The sequence below is a fragment of the Dermacentor silvarum genome, chromosome 2 (assembly GCF_013339745.2).
Source record: "Dermacentor silvarum isolate Dsil-2018 chromosome 2, BIME_Dsil_1.4, whole genome shotgun sequence".
Classification (NCBI taxonomy): Eukaryota; Metazoa; Arthropoda; class Arachnida; order Ixodida; family Ixodidae; genus Dermacentor; species Dermacentor silvarum.
The window spans coordinates 24,644,467-24,662,001 of record NC_051155.1 but is presented as its reverse complement, the minus strand read 5'-3'; the positions used below and the strand labels follow the sequence as shown (position 1 = coordinate 24,662,001).

Sequence of the window (17,535 nt, the reverse complement as noted above, 5' to 3'; positions counted from 1 at the left end):
ATCTAGCATCTTTAGTGCGCTTGGGGCGGCAGAGTGATATACTACAGCCCCATAATCTAGTCGCGAACGAATCAGACTCTTATAAAGGTTCAATAGACACTTCTTGTCGCTACCCCGTGTTGTACGAGATATAATCTTCATTAGGTTCATGGTTTTTAGGCATTTCGCCTTGAGATATTTTATCTGGGGAATGAAGGTAAGCTTAGAGTCAAGTATGATGCCTAAAAACTTGTGTTCTTTTTTCACAGGTGTTTGCTGTCCACACAGTCCTACACAAGGATCTGGGATCAGGCCTCTCTTTTTTGTGAAAAGAACACAACTTTTGTGGGGGTTTACTTTGAACCCGTTTTCGTCTGCCCACTTAGACACTTTGTTCAACCCCTGCTGTACCTGTCTCTCGCACACGGCCAGGTTACAGGACCTGAAGCCCATTTGTATGTTGTCCACGTAGATGGAATAAAAAATAGCTGGTGGTAGTGAAGCTCGAAGTGTGCTCATTTTGACGATAAAGAGTGTGCAACTGAGCACGCCTCCCTGGGGTACACCAGTTTCCTGTATAAATGGCTGCGACAGTGCATTACCTATTTTAACTTGGAATGTGCGGTTGTGTAGATAGCTTTCAATGATGGTTAACATATTACCGCGGATTCCCATTGCCGACAGATCGCGTAGGATTCCGTAACGCCAGGTTGTATTGTACACCTTTTCCATATCGAGAAACACGGATAAGAAATATTGTTTATGTATGAAGGCATCACGAATATTTGCTTCGATGCACACGAGATGGTCGCTTGTAGACCGTCCTTCTCTGAAGCCGCACTGATATGGATCAAGAATTTTGTTTGACTCAAGGAAGTGTAAAAGGCGACGGTTTATCATTTTTTCAAAGAGTTTGCAAATACAACTTGTGAGGGCTATTGGGCTTGCTACTAATGTGGGGTCTTTACCTTGTTTCAAAATTGGAACGACAAGAGATTCTTTCCATGCAGTAGGTAGGTACCCGGCAGCCCATATAGCATTGAAAAGTGCGAGTTGTGTTATTTGAGTATCACTGTGGATGTGTTTAATCATGTCATACATGATCCTGTCAGGTCCAGGTGCAGAGCTCCGACATGCAGTCAAGGAGGCTCTCAATTCGGCGATGTTAAAAGGCATGTTATAGGGTTCGTTCTGTCTGCATTTGCGGTCAATAGTCCTGCGTTCTGCGATTTGTTTGTGTTTTAGGAATGCCTCGGAGTAATTATTCGAACTAGATACGCGCTCAAAGTGTTCGCCAAGAGCGTCAGCTTGGTCTTCCAAGCTGTTCGCTTCGTCGTTCACTAGCGGCAACGGATGGATTTCTTTTCCCTTCAGCCTCATTAGCCTGTCCCATACTTTTGCCTCTTGAGTATACGAATTGATACCTGAGAGAAACCTCTCCCAACTTGCCCTCTTAGCCTGTCTTCGCGTCCTTCTTCCCTGGGACTTAACATGTTTAAATTCTGTTAGAATTTCAGCTGTAGGACATTCACGTTGTTTGCCCCAAGCTTTATTTTGTCTCCTCCGTGCCTGTCTGCAATCGTCATTCCACCAGGGGACCCGTCTTTTGAATGAAGTGCCACTTGTTTGAGGAATGAACTGCTCAGCGGCGTCAATGATATAAGTAGTAAAATATAATACGGCATGATCTATAGTAAAATCATTCATAAAATCTCGTAATAAATATGTGGATTCCCTAAAGCATTCCCCGTCAGCTGAGGCCAGTTTCCAGCGAGGGACATGGGGAAGACAGTCATGTTCGGTTACTAAGTTTAGGGTTACTGGGAAATGATCACTTCCGAATGGATTTTTAATTGCACGCCATTCTAAATCAGGGAAAAGTGAGGCAGAGCCAATTGACAGGTCTATCGATGAATATGAACTATGGTGGATATTGTAATATGTTGGTTCCTTCTTATTGAAGAGGCACGCACCAGAGTTAACAAGGAAGTTTTCAATGAGTCCGACCTCTCGCGTCACATCGCGAGTCTCCCCAAAGAGTATGATGAGCATTAAAATCACCAGTGATAATGTATGGTTCTGGGAGCTGGTCGATCAGGCTGTAAAATTCCGTTTTACTGAGGTGACGGTTGGGTGGTATGTAAATGGAGCAAATCGTTATAAGCTTTTTAAATAAAATTGCTCGTACAGATACAGCCTCGAGAGGCGTGTGAAGGGCAAACTGTTGGCAAGCAACAGACTTATTTACAGCTATGGCTACACCTCCGGACAAGGCAGAAGCGTTGTCACGATCTTTATGGAAAATGGCATATTGCTTGAGAAAGTTGGACTGTGTAGGTTTTAAGTGTGTTTCTTGGACACACAGCAGCTTCGGAATAAATTTATGTATGAATTCTGTGATGTCGTCAAGGTTACGAAGTAGTTCCACTGTAGAGGCTGTGTGGCCATGTTGCAGACCATGTTTGTGCTGTGTGTCTCGTGTAAAAACACTAACTTAACTTACAGAGCCCTTGTTGGGCCCTGTGATGCGGGCTTTTTCTTTTTTGGAGCGGTCGAGAGATTCTCGCCGCTCTTTTGGCGCTGGCTGCGTCGTCTGGCTGGAAGATGTGCCCATCGGCTCTTGTGGAGCGCTGGACACCCGCTCTTGAGAGCGGTTTGTTCGCAGTGAAGGCCTCGTCTCGAGGGACAAGACCTTGGAGGCCACCAGCCCGGAGGTGGATGGCCCCTTCTGCTGGGATGGCGGAGCAGCCCTAGCTGCAGTCGCCGAGGGGGCAGATGGCTTCACCGCCGGCTCACTACGCGTGGGCCGGACAGCAGCCGAAAGCCGCTGCGACGCTGCCCCCTGACGCGTCACATCGGCAAAGCTGGTTTTAGACAGATAGGTCACCCGCCTTCGTGCCTCTTTGAAAGTTATGTTTTCTTTTACCTTAATTGTCGCTATTTCCTTTTCTTTTTTCCAGGATGGGCACGACCGCGAGTATGCGGTAGAGCACTGCACGGGCCCGCACCGGCCCGAAATCCCGGGCCGGGCCGTCCGAAGCGTTTGTCGGCGGGCTCGGGCTGGGCCCGGGCTTAAAGCCGTGTTTAAGCCCAGGTCCGGGCCGGGCTCGGGCTTGAGGCCGCGGGCCCGGGCCGGGCTCGGGCTTGAAGCCACGGGCCCGGGCCAGACTCGGGCCCGCTCATTGAAGGGCCTAATTAGGCCTTCGAACACACGCGACCGTTATGCATTGCATGTTTCAATGCATTTTGTGCCAAGCTGAAGTGACACGTGCAAGATGACTGTCATCATCATCATCAGCCTATACTTATGTCCACTGCAGGACGAAGGCCTCTCCCTGCGATCTCCCATTAACCCTGTCTTGCGCTAGCTGATTCCAATTCGCGCCTGCGAATTTCCTAACTTCATTACCCCACCTAGTTTTCTGCCATCCTGGACTGCGCTTCCCTTCTCTTGGTATCCATTTTGTAGCTCTAATGGTCCATCGGTTATCCATCCTACGCATTACATGGCCTGCTCAGCTCCATTTTTTCCGCTTAATGTCAACTAGAATATCGGTTATCCCCGTTTGTTCTCAGATCCACACCGCTCTCTTGACTGTATATCTTATCAGATGACTATATCTTATCAAAGAAAATAGTAAAACAGATGGAGTTCTCATTTTTAACAGCGGAGGTGTTTTACCCGGGTCTAATGTGTCCGCTGAATCCAAAAATGTCGGCCGATCCTGGCAGCTGTGCAGAAAGGGTCCAAAGCGCAATAGCACATACACCTGTGAACTAGCGAAGCTGAGCCTGGTTAAGTCTAGCTAAGAATGGTGGGGACTAATTGCATATCGATAGGAAATTGATAGCCAATCAATAGCTAGTCAATAATCGATCAATAATGAAAAAAATTCCCGAAAATGCTGGGGATGACTTTAGCCTAGCCCAAATACGTGGCCAATACCTTACGATAGCCAATCGACAGCCAATCAATAGCTAATCGATAATTGATCAATAATCAATAAATTCGGATAAGTTGGTAGTGCTTCATCATCAGCCTATATTTATGTCCACTGCAGGACGAAGGCCTCTCCCTGCGATCTCCAATTACCCCTGTCTTGCGCTAGCGTATTCCAACTTGCGCCTGCGAATTTCCTAACCTCATCATCCCACCTGACTTTCTGCCGTCCTCGACTGCGCTTCCCTTCTCTTGGTATCCATTCTGTAACCCTAATGGTCCACCGGTAGTGCTTAACCTATCCCAAATACGTGGCCAATATCTTGCAATAGACAATCGATAGCCAATCAATAGCTAATCGATAATCAATCAATAATAAATCAATTCCGGGAAATGCTGGGGATGACTTGGTAGTGCTTAGCCTAGCCCAGAAGCCAGGACGAGCTAGGTGCCCATCATCTCTGCTGTCTCTTTAGCATTGCGCCGCCAGTGCAAGCTACGCTAATTTTTTTTTTCTTTTCCGCAAAAACGAACATTGTTTCCGCGTAAGGAAAAATAAATTATACAAAGAACCACTCCTGAAACCATTTCCATGTTACCGCTTTTGCAATCGCACTATTACCAGTTTTAATACTATGGCATTATTTTAGCGCTAAGGCCAGTTACTTTTGTGCTTCAATGCATAAAACAGCGTTTTCCTCAAAAGGTTAACTGGAACGCCCATGCATTTCGTCGGACACTTTGAAAGTTAGTATATCGAAACTGGTTCAGTCCTGAGAATTCGTTCGAAGTGGATACGCCTTGCGAACTCAGCGGCTATAATTCGTAGATTGAAAGAATTAGAAAGTTAATTCTCGTAATTATGTTAAATATTCAATTAGGCCATCAATGTCAGAATTAGCTTGGAACTACATAAAACAATTAGCATCCTTAGAGCGTCGTCGCATTAATGCGAACACAAGAAATCCTGAGATATGGTCCATTCCATACTTCAGAACACTCTATAAGCTTCAGTCGTTAATACATTACCTACCATTCACTTTGAACAGATACAAAAATGGCAGTAATTTCAGTAAGAAAGAACTCAGCTGACATTTTGGTCACTTGTAGTGCATCTGATGTGATTATTATTCTGCCTTTCTGTATGGTTCTGAGTATACAATGTAAATCCTGTTTCGTTTTCTTAGCAAATGTTGATCTTGTAAAATTCAGTCTCATGCTATGTTGTATAGGTGGTGTTGCGTTGTTTTGTATAGCTAGTATTGTTATTGTAGTGTTGTTTAAAATGCATTCTGTTAAAAGTTTTTCCAATTCTGTTAACTCGCCGTGACGCAAATATTCTTTGTCTTTCCGTTCATAGCTATTTCGTCTATGAGGAATTCCAGCGAGAGCTGGAAATATATGTGAATTATTGTGCATGTGTGCACACTGTTTGCTGTACTATTGCCTTGCCTGGTCTTTTGGGTCAAGTCAAGCTACATCATCATCATCATCAGCCTATTCATGTCCACTGCAGGACGAAGGGGTCTCCCTGTGATCTCCACTTACCCCTGTCTTCCGCTAGCTGTTTTCAACTTGCGCCTGCAAATTTCCTAACTTCATCATCCCATCTGGTTTTCTGCCGACCTCGACTGCGCTTTCCTTCTCTATGTATTCATTCTGTAACCCTAATGGTCCACCGGTTATCCATCCTACGCATTACATGGCGTGCCCAGCTACATATGTCCAGCTACATATGTAGCTTTTAGTCCAAAATGACCGTCCAGCATGTAAACTGGACAATAAATTGATTTGATTCGATTGATTTCGTCGGACACTTTGAAAATTATTATCTCGAAACTGGTTTAGTCCTGAGAATTTGTTCCAGGTGGATATGCCTTGCGAACTCGGCGGCTATAATTCGTAGATTGAAAGATGCGCCATAAAATAATTAATTAAAACGTTAATTAGAAAATAATGTTAATTCTTCAATTGGGCGTTTTGATTTCTCGTGGAAATAATGGCCACCTCATCGAGTAGTTTAGATCAAGGATTATAATTGCGCTATCTGCCACAGGCAATCTTTAAAAATTTGGTTCAGCTAAAATGAAACGCCCTGTATATTTGCATGCTAAATGACATCATAGAACTATATCGTACAAATCAAGGTAAGTGCATGCGCACCACCAGAAAAATAGTAGCACAGGCAATGGGCCGGATTACTGATGTTCCCGTGGGAGAAACAAAGATTTCGGCCTTTTATTGCTTATATACTGCAGCTTATTAAACCTCTAGAAGGTGAGGCTCACAGATACGGCACAATCTGTAAGTAAAAAAAAAAAAGATTTTTTTTTTTATTACAGGCCGGGCCTGGTGATGCACACGCGGGCCCTAGCTAAGCTTAGGAATGAACGCCCGGGCCCGGGCCGGGCCCGGGCTCAGTTACACGGGCCCGGGTCGGGCCCGGGCTTGGAACCACGGGCCCGGGCTGGTCTCGGTCATGTACGCCCGGGCCGGGCTCGGGCTTTGTATTACGGGCCCGGGCTGGGCTCGGTCCTCGTAAAGCGGGCCCGGGCCGGGCTCGGGCCGAAAAATCAGGCTCGTGCAGTGCTCTAGTATGCGGCGTGCTCCCCATCACAGTTAACACAATGTAGGGAACTTCCACAAGACTCAGAGGAGTGTTCGTGAGCACTGCATTTCGCACAAGTTTGGCGGCCTCGGCAGTTCTGCGAACTATGGCCGAACCACTGGCATTTGAAACATCGAAGGGGATTTAGCACGTATATCCTAACACGAAGCTTGATGTACCTGGCCTCGATGGACTCGGGCAGGACACTTGAGTTGAAAGTAAGTATTAGATGCTTGGTCAGGAGTTCTTTGCCATTTCGCCTCATTTTAATCTGTTTAACATTGATGACATTCTGATCACTGAAACCCTCAAGGAGTTCACTCAGCTGCAACAGGTCATCATCTGGGACAATGCCACGGGTGATATTCATAGTACGGTGTGGGGCTACTGTTAATTGGGCATCTCAAATGACACTAGATTGGGCAGTTTCTCGTATTGTTTGAGATCACGGAGTTCCAAGAGGAGATCCCCGCTTGCCATCCTAGATGCTTTGTAGCCTGGTCCAAAAATATCAGTCAAAGACTTTGAGACAAGAAAAGGTGAAATTGTACGTACTGATCTGTCTGACTTTTCAGAGTGAATGACACGAAATCGGGGAAAATTCTGTGTTTGGTGTCCAAAAAACTGGAACACATCTTCGGTGCGCCCTCTTTTCAGACGGCGATCAGGGAGTGGGGGGAATTGTTCAGCCATAGGTATAGAATTTTTCGGCAGTGACGCCAGCCACCCATTATGGAGCCCAACGAGGGGACGCTGCTGGACCTGGAAAAGACAGGTCCTGCAAAACGCCAGCTGTATGACACTACTATAACCAAATACGTATAACCAAGGGTGGTTATAACACACAAGGTTAACCCTCGCCACCAGGAATGTTGGAAGTAAATGGAAGAGAAAAGAAGACAGGAAAGATTACAGGTGAGCGAGAAAGACAAAGATTGAAGAGAAGGACAGGAAAAGGCGACTGCCGATTTCCCCCTGGTGGGTCAGTCCGGGGGTGCCATCTACGTGAAGCCAAGGCCGAAGAGGTGTGTTGCTTCCGCTGGGGGGCCATAAAGGTCCGAACACCCGGCATCGGCTCAACCCCCAGGATCCCCTTTTCCCCGGACACGGCTAAGCCGCACACGGTTAGACGCGGGAGGGTCCAACCCTCATGTGCTCAGGTACGTGTTGGTGCAACTCACCAAACGCCTGCTTACGCAGACGCCCCTGCGGGGCCGCACTGTAGGGGATCGAGTATTTTGTTGCTTTCAAGAAAATGGATGAGGCGCCGGTTAATCATTTTCTCAAAGAGTTTGCATATAGAACTTGTCAGAGCTATAGGCCTATAGCTACTGGCCGAGGAAGGGTCCTTGCCTTCTTTGAGAATAGGAATGATGATTGCTTCTTTCCAGGCGGACGGAATGTAGCCGGCAGAGAACGTGGACGGAATGTAGCCGGCAGATAGTAGTGTTTTGTGGGTTTTAGGGTTTAGTAGGTGTTTGATCATCTCGTACAGTACTCTGTCACTTCCTGGAGCGGACTTGTTGCAACCATTTAGCGCAGCCTGAAATTCTGCCATATTAAATGGACGGTTGTAGGGTTCATTTCTATTTCCTTTACGATCCAGAAGCAGTCGCTCCGCTTGTTTCCGGTATCTCAGAAATGTATCTGAATAGTGGGATGAACTAGAAATCTTTTCAAAATGTGCCCCTAGAGAATCAGCTTGGTCAATAAGTGTGTCTCCTTGTGTACTTACTAATGGTAGAGGATGAGTTTCGCGGCCTTTTATTTTATTTACCCTGTTCCAGGCTTTTCTTTCATCTGTATGTGAATTAATGCTAGAGATGTATTTCTATCAGCTTTCTCTTTTAGCACGGCGGCACGTTCTTCTACCTCACGATTTTACTTTCTTGAAGCTGATTAGGTTCTCGGTAGTTGGAGAGTCGCGCAGGTGACTCCAAGCATGATTTAGATTTTTTTGAGCTTCTTACACTCCTCATTCCACCAGGGAATCCGTCGTTTAGAGGGCGAACCGTTCATTTCAGGGATACGTAGTGACGCAGCATCAGTTATAAACCCCGTCAAATATGACACTGCATCATCGATAGGAAACGTACAGATGTCATCCCAGGTCATATATGTCAGCTCTCTGTATCGTTTCCAGTCGGCACCGTCGACTTTCCAACGGGGCGGATGTGGAGCACACTCATCGCCTTTTGTTAATTTTAGAATGACTGGGAAATGGTCACTCCCGTATGAATTTTTGATGACGTTCCACTCTAGGTATGGCCCAAGTGCACTTGATGCGATACTTAAATCTATAGATGAGTATGTTTTGTGTGCCACACTGTAGGATGTTGGCTCTTTTTTATTTAACAAGCACGCATCTGTAGAGAAAAGAAAATTTTCAATTAAGCGCCCTCTTGCATCACAATGAGAATCTCCCCAGAGGGTGTTTTGTGCACATAAATCACCTACTATGATGTAAGGTTCGGGAAGTTCTGTGATTAAGCTTTGGAATTGTTTTGGAAAGTTGATAGCTGATATAGAGAACTAACTGTGACTAACTTATTAAATAGCACGGCTCTGATTGCAACTGCCTCAAGGGACGTTTGCAGTTGTAAATGCTGGCAGGCGACACCCTTATCTACTATTATAGCCACACAACCAGATGAGGCGAGGGCATCATTGCGGTCTCTGCGGTAAATGGCATATTGTCGGAGAAGGTTAGTGTGTGAAGGATTGAGGTGCGTCTCCTGAACACACAGCACCTTTGGATTTAGCTTATGTAAGAGTTCCTTAATGTCATCAGGATTATGTAATAAACCTCTCACATTCCAATGTATTATCTGCGTAGCCATATTGGAAGTATTTATATATACATATATATATATATATATATGTGTGTCTATATGAGTGTTACATGAACAAATTCGTAACCACACACTAAGCTATTGCCACTTACAGCAGTTGGCCACGCAATTTTAAGGTGAAGCTTTCTTTGCCTCTTTCCCCATCTTTTGTTCATAGTTGTGTCGTCTTAAGTAGGTTGTACAACAGTTTACCCTCAATACAGTCAAACCTTTATAGAACAAAGTTGTACTTGCAGGTGAAAAACATCACTAAATCCCAAATTTTGTTAGTTCTAGGTTTTCAAGTTTTAGCATTAAAAATAATTTTACAAATTCCCAGAACATTCTTAGTGGATACAGTCGAATCTAGATAATTCGAACTCAAAGGGCCCCGAAAATTTGTTTGAATTAAAAGAAGTTCGAATTAAAAGAAAGACTTATTTTTGAAGTATTCGTGCACCATAGCACGATGCGCCAACGATGCAAGTCGCAAAATATCGCCCCACAAGCACAGAGCGAGCAAGGACCACAAAACTGCCGGCACTGGCCAACGCTCGCTTCCTGATAATGGCAGAAAACGAAACTTCAGGGAGCGAGCTAAGCTGGCACTGGGCCAACAGGGGCAGCGGCGCCGGCGGGCATGCAAGGAGACTGTCGAAGGCGAGGCAGTTACGAGAAAATTGATAGGCAGGGCATGGGGAGCCACCGAAGCGGCAGAGTTGCGGAGGCCAAATCCGCTTCCCACACATTCAACTGTCTCCGCGTGCGCGCTCCGCCATGACAGCGCCTCCGGCCCCGTCGGCCCGCTACCAGCTTAGCCCGCTCCCTGAAGTTTCGTTTTCTGCCGTTATCGGGAAGCGAGCGTTGGCCAGCGCGGGCAGTTTTGTTGGCTGGTCTGGGCCTCCGCCACTGCTTCCCTTTGCGCTGCAGTGTTCAAGGTCAACACATGACCAGGAAATAGAGAAAGCAGAAAGAAGGGTTCACTGCCAATTTCTCCGCGTGGTTGAAACGTAGGCACGTATATGCGTGTTCCCGCGCGACGCAGAAACAGCGACCTTGCAATTTGAGAGGCTGATATTTCTGCCGCGCAATTTTTTTTTCTTCGCGCGCTGCGTTGAGGGGTCTCTCCTAAGCTTTTGCTCTATGGCGGGGTCGGAGCAATGCTGATAGGAGATGCTGACGCGTGATTTGACGCACTGCTGAGAGCATTGTCGGAGCACATTATGTCGAATTAACCATCGCAAATGCTTGCGTGTTCGAATTATCGGGCATTTTCGCCCATTGGAATACACATAACTTTGATGGAACCCCAGCCTCAGTTCGAATTAACTGGAAGTTCTAATTAACGAGATTCATCTGTAGTATGTTGTCAGTAAGCCCTTCGTGTTTGCCTGAGCGCACGTGACACCGATAAAACTACTAACCTTACTTCGTGTAGTTGTCGCGTTGCTATCGCTATCAATGCTTTGCCTTACTGCCGAAACTGTGACATTTCTTTAGAGCGCAGCTCTTAGGCGCTCGTTCCTGTGGTGAGCATTGGCGTAGGTGTCCCTCGTAACCGAGCGAATGAGCACAGCGAAGGATGAAAGAGCAAACGCGGAGCGCAGTGGGGGATGAAAGACGGCGATAGCGAAGGAGCGCGAGGTAGAAAGAGGAGGAAGGTGCAGCGGTACCATGAGGCGTGAAGCAGAGGAGGAGAGTATGGTGATAGCGTGAGAAGAAAAGTGTTGTGCCACACAAGACAAGCTCTGTGGCGTGATGGCTATGAGATGGCACAAGAGTAGCGCATATCGTCTGTTCACCAATGACGCCACCGGTATCATATATAGAAACAAAGTGCTGCATGACCGGAGGTCTGTTTGCGGCGGCTGCTGTAAATCGCACCCGCGCGTCACCCACTTGCTGCCTCTCGCGATCTCCCGATTAGCGAGGCAGCCGCGCCACACTTCCCTTTGTTTGCAACGTGCCGCACGTGACATATTGTCTGCACCAGTCAATATATTATGAAATGAAAACATGTATACAGCTGTACTCAAATTACGCATTAGGGAGTATCGTAATCGTTGGTGAATTTTTCTTCTCAGCATGAATATCCATGTCTTTTTTACTTGTTCTTTAATGTCTGTGCGTCATCTGATGACAGCAGCGGGCACTAAGTGCAGTCAGTCATGGCTTCCAAGATTTACAGTGCCACGCGACACAATACACGCAAGTCTCAGATGCCATGAGCCATGTTGATGCATTCTCTCTGCGATCTGCATTGCACGCGCTGGCACTCATAACCACACTATTATGGCCCAACCTTCTTGCTATTTGTTCATTCGACGACCCCGAACCCTTGCTGACGCAACGCGAGCGAATGCTTCGCACCCCGTGTTGGAAACTTGAGATTACACGACTGCCAGCATTAGGCGTGCGAGAACACAATGTGCATCAAGACACTAACTATCTAAGCTCAACCTTTGCACTTGCCACACATTACTTCCAAGATACGGTGCATGGTACGCGTATGAGCAGCCATGCTCAGCCACAGCAAGGGAGGAGATGTGCGCGTAGGAGGAGAGGGCAAGTACGTGCGCCGTATGCCCTCGTTTAGTCACGAAAAGACAATTGAAGATGTACCCGGCGTTGGCGAGACAGACAGCTGGACAAGATGGAGTAAAAAGACTCAAGCCGGCATCCTCAGCCTCTACTTCTTCAGCACCTGCATCTTGCAGAGTGCGCGCCCCAGTCACAACTTCTTTCTCAGCACTGGCCCGTGACACCTAGCGGCATTATTCCCCTGCCAAAAGAAAAGCATCAACCCGATGCTTACTGAACTAGAAAGTGGAAGTGTGGAAGTCATATCAGATCGGGTTTGCGCCGCCTCAACGCGCGAAATACGGTTTGAGGCGAAGAACATGAACTATCGCTGAGAGTCGACACCAAGGCGACGGCGGCACCGTCCAGAATGACCTCATAGTTCACTTCACTAACGCGGCGTATCACTTTGTAAGGTACAAAGTATCGACTAAGCAGCTTCTCGGACAACCCCTGGCGAGGGATTGGAGTCCCCAGCTAGACTTGGTCACCTGGCTGGTACTGTACTCGACTTGCCGATGTCGAAGGTTATAGCATTGTGCGTCTGTACTCTGCTGCTTTGTGATGTGTATGCGCGCGAGTTGACGAGCTTCCTCTGTGTGTTGAGTAAGTTGCTCGGCGTCGGAAGTAAGCGATGTGTCGGTGTCGTGCGGGAGCATAGCGTCTAGCGTGGTCTGGACCTCGCGCCCGTAGACAAGACAGAACGGTGTAAATCGTGTGATTTCTTGAATGGCGGTGTTGTACGCAATGTAACGTACGGCAGGACTTGATCCCATGTTTTATGCTGGACGTCTACATACATAGACAGCATGTCAGAAATTGGTTTGTTTAGCCGTTCCGTCAGTCCGTTGGTCTGCAGGTGATAGGCAGTCGCCTAGCGATGCTGCGTGCAGCTCAGCTTGAATATGTCCTCTATCAGTTGGGCTGGAAAGGCAGTTCCTCTGTCGGTGATAACATGTGATGGGGCACCATGTCTGAGGAAAAGAAGCTGCGCCATTTAATGCGGGGAGTTAAAGAACAGCTATGTGCTGGCCTTGTTCGAAGCCCGCCGAAGACCGTGGCTGAATTTTTTACTGAAGCCACCCCGATGGAAAAGATGCTACAGCAGCGCTCAGCTTTCTATGAAAGACAATTGAAGATGTACCCAGCGTCGGCGAGACAGACAGCTGGACATGATGGCGTGCAAAAACTCAAGCCGGCGTCCTCAGCCTCTACAGCCGCTAGGTGTCACGAGCCAGCGCTGTTCATTGTCATAAACGCAGAGAATTCGGCAACGTCTGCTATGGGCTCAGTAAAAGCGATAGTAGTACGACGAAATAAGTGCCAATGTTCCTGGCTGAAATTCGTCACGAACAGCGCAGAACGTCCACCTCGAAGCACAATGAGACTGCGGGCTGCACATACACTATGGGTCAACATAATAGAGAAATTGCCCTCTGCAGCAGCTTCGCCATCACGCAGATCGTCGCACACGTCACACCCGCGGCGACACTCGTGCTCGCTGTCCCCCACGCGATCTTCCCAAGCTCCTCGAAGCCCTCCAATGGCAGCGCAGGAACGATAGTCAAGCCCTCGCCGGGAAAACTAAGAACAGCGACCTTCGAGGGCGAGGCCACTGATAATCGCCCTTCCGAAGACCTCCCATCGATGCGAGCATGGTCTATTCAACACAATTCAACGACAACAGCAGCTGAACTCAGCGACAGACTCTCGCTAGACATACCTGTTGTGCTCCACGACCTCCTCGTTAGAGTGTTAGTGGACACGGGTGCCGACTACTCAATCTTCTGCGGAAAAATAGCGACGGAACTTAGAAAGGTTATCACGTCTTGGTCTGGAACGTAAGTTCATACTGCTGGCGGGCATATTGTAACAGCGTTGGGCATGTGCATGGTCAGAGTACAAATTCGTTGGTGTATGTTTCCAGCCAGCTGCCTTATACTCTGCAATTCTTCTCGGGACCTCATCTTGGACGTCGACTTTCCGATGAGCGTGGTGCAATTATAGACCTCCGGGAGCGCACAGTGACTTTTTCGATAGGAAGAGCAGTGAACAGCCGCGACAATTGCCGACGTAATGCGTTACGGGTTTACGTGGACAATGTAACTTTACCACCACGCGCAAGAGTCCTGCAGAGGGCAATTTCTCTCTTATACTGACCCATGGTGTATGTGCACCAGCAGTCTCATATATGCTTCGAGGTGGACGTTCTGCGCTCCTCGTGACTAATTTTAGCCAGAAACATCAGCACTTATTTCACCGTACTACTATCACTTTCGCTGAGCTAATAGCAGACGTTGCCGAATGCTCTACATCTTTGACGATGGATAGCGCTGGCTTGTGACACCCAGTGGCAGTATGCTACCTAAAGGCATCAAGGCTGCCAGACACGCGTAAAGCGGAGGTTGTGGGTTCATCTCCCAGCGAGGGCAAGTTATCTTTTCGTCCACTTTCATTTTTTTTTTCCACATTATTTTCTACATTTCGTTTTCAACAACAGCTAATTACCCCTATGCTTTCCTTGACTTCATTGCCTGTTGGCTTTATATGGTCGTGATATTTTCATTAAATAATAACAAGGTCGCGTAAAATGAGCCGGTTACTTGGCTATATTGAAATTTCACTATAATAAAATTCGAACTTTTATACAAATAAGTACAGCTGCTGACAGATTTTTTTCTTTCACAGGAGGGGCCACAAAATATTCCACATACAGTAGAACCCCGCTGATACGTTTCTCACGGGACCGTAAAAAAAAAAAAACGCAAGAGCCGGGAAACGCAAGAGCCGAGAAACAGAGAAAATTGAGAAATGGGAGTAGTGTTGAATTACACACAATATTATTTTAGTGCTTACGTATGAAAAAAAGTCGTAGTTTCGCCCGAAAGACGAAGCATCGATTGCAGTAGCAAATTAGTAGACAGCTATACAAAGTAAGGATATTAATTTTATAGTCCAAACTTGTAAACATTCGCTTATTAACTATATTAACAAGCATGGTGTTAGTGCCCACAGGCAAACATGAACACATCACACTCGATGAGTGCAAACACGCGCTGTCAAACGCTGGCGTGAGGAAGCGTTGCTGCAGAAGCAACCAAAGTGACCTTCGTGCTGTTGTCTATCGCTTCAACGCAAACCGAGTGCCGAGAACACACAGCATGCACAAAGCTACGAGCCGCCGACGCACCTACACTGCCTAGACTCTGCTCCCAACGCAAATCGCTTTCAAGATACGGCCCGCACGACCGCGTGCCGCCATGCAGTACGCAGTTGATGCCAGAGTACATGTCAGTGTATACAACGCCACCAGCTATCCCACCCCCCTCGCTTCCTCGCCGGTGCCTCAAGCCAACGGAAGAAAGCACGCTTCTGCCTGCTTTTCTCTCTTGCGCGCGCAAGATTTAGATGCGGTCGTCGGCTCCCCTCACACGCTTTCACTCGCACATACAGCATACGGCAATCGGCAACGGCGTTAATGCCCTTGGACATCTATGAGCCAAAACCAATTTTAGGGCCACAACGTGTCATAGACACCATCTTTAGATGGCAAATACGGATCTCTAGGGCCATACTTTTGCTGGCGGAAACCGAAAATTCGTCATAGGTGTCGCCCCCGGCACTTTAGGCAGCCAATGCCATCGTCAAGCCACCAAGCTAAGCGACATGAAAAGTCAAAATGGCCGCTCGGGCCAGCGCGGGGTGGCAGTTCACAACGTATGATGCAGGAACGGTCCCTCAGTTGCGACACAACAGTGGGGTTACCAATGCATTGGGTTCTATGGGAGCTGTGCCGGGACCGGCCGAAAACGACGTAACAGCCGGGAAAACGCAGCACCCCGGAACGTAACAGCGGCGTTCTACTGTATTGGGCAATCGGAAAAATCGAAACTGCATAAGAAAACTTTATTTTGTTGAACCTTAGAGTCGGTGACCAAAGAAACGGTATACGGTGTTGACAATATCTTTACATAGACAATATGAAGCAAAGCCTGTGAAGCTATCTCGTCTACTCCACCGCAGCGGCTGATAGTGTCACCCGCAGTGGGACGACGCTATCAGTGTACCGCTCTTCACACAGTCCGACCAATGCAGTGCCAAACCCATCGAAGGCTGCAAAGAAAGTGTCACTTTAAAATCGCATCAAAGCGAGCCGACAGGTGACATCCTGCTGTTCACGAACGCCATGTTTATAGTAAATTTGACATTGCACGCATGTTCATGTCCAAGGAATCGAGCAAGGGCTGCATTCAAATTTCGTAGTCATTATGCATTGTTTCTAGCATCAGTTCTATGAGTAAAAAAAGCTAGCTATAGCAAAGTCTTAGACAACTACATAAAGGTTCAGAATTTTATCAGCCGTATCAAGTGCAGTAAACATTCACTTATAAAAGGATTAAGCAAGGTGGCATGCACGCACAGGCAAGCAAAAATGGATCTCACTCGCTTGTGCCTCTCCCTTCCACAAGCTACCATCCTTCTGAGCTCATCCTCCACATCCTCACATCCACGGCATACAGCGCACAGGCGCTATAGATCTCATTTCACTTACACTTTATACGGAACATGACAGCGAGAGGGTCTTGAGTTTCGTACCTTATCTCCACTCTTATTTCTTGCTGGGGTTTTACGTGCCAAAACCAGTTCTGATTATGAGGTACGCCGTAGTGGAGGGCTCCGGAGTAATTTTGACCACCTGGGGTTCTTTAACGTGCACTACAATGCAAGCACACTTATCTCTACTCATGTTTATCGCTGTTGCCCTGTTGCCGCACAAGGCAGCCACAACACAAACCCCAAAAACGGGCACCGACGCAACGCATGCTTGGAATACAGAACTATACGCAGCGTAGAGTACGCCAATATGAATGCGGGATCATCATCATCAGCCTATATTTATGTCCACTGCAGGACGAAGGCAAGCGGCAACGCCACTGAACACCCTGTGATCTCCAATTACCCCTGTCTTGCGCTAGCCGATTACAACTTGTGCCTGCAAATTTCCTAACTTCATTGCCCAATGGTGGCAAACAAAGTTGCCACCATTCTGATTTTTAGCCGTGCTCTCACTTTCATTGTTAAGGTGATTCCTGAACTTTCGAGTGCTGTAGCGCTGCTACAAAGACAGTTTCATCAACTCCGCACCGAAGCATAACTTTGGCCGCCAACTCTCGATGAAGTGGCACTGGTTAGGCCTAGCCAGCTAGGGTGGTAAGCAGCAAGCCATTGCGGGAATGTGGCCTTTTATATATGCATACCCCAAGATTACTTCAGGGATTAGGCGTAAGGCCACGTGCATGGGCTGGACTAATAGCCGCTTACATGAAGAGGACTTTGGGTACACGGGCCACACGTCGGCAATGCAAGCACATGTTGAAAATTGCAGTCGTTTTCATAGTTACCATTCAGGTCACGGTGGCCGGTGTGTACAAAGAGACTGCTGGTTTTCTAACGGAGCAATGAGAATGATAATTTGCTAACGTAATCAGGAATAAAAAAAAGAACCCCCCCCCCAAAAAAAAAAAAAAATTTTAAACAGAGGTTTCTGACCACAAGTCAATTCCTGCCATCACCCCTTAAATGGTCTCACAGCAAGT

At 47.3% G+C, this 17,535-nt stretch overlaps 1 protein-coding gene across 5 annotated transcripts in view; it reads right to left on the bottom strand.

Annotated features, from left to right (window-relative positions):
* Window positions 1-17,535, bottom strand: part of LOC119439931 (rootletin-like) — a 289,750-nt gene that overhangs the window by 205,206 nt on the left and 67,009 nt on the right. The gene's annotated exons all lie outside the window — the stretch shown is intronic.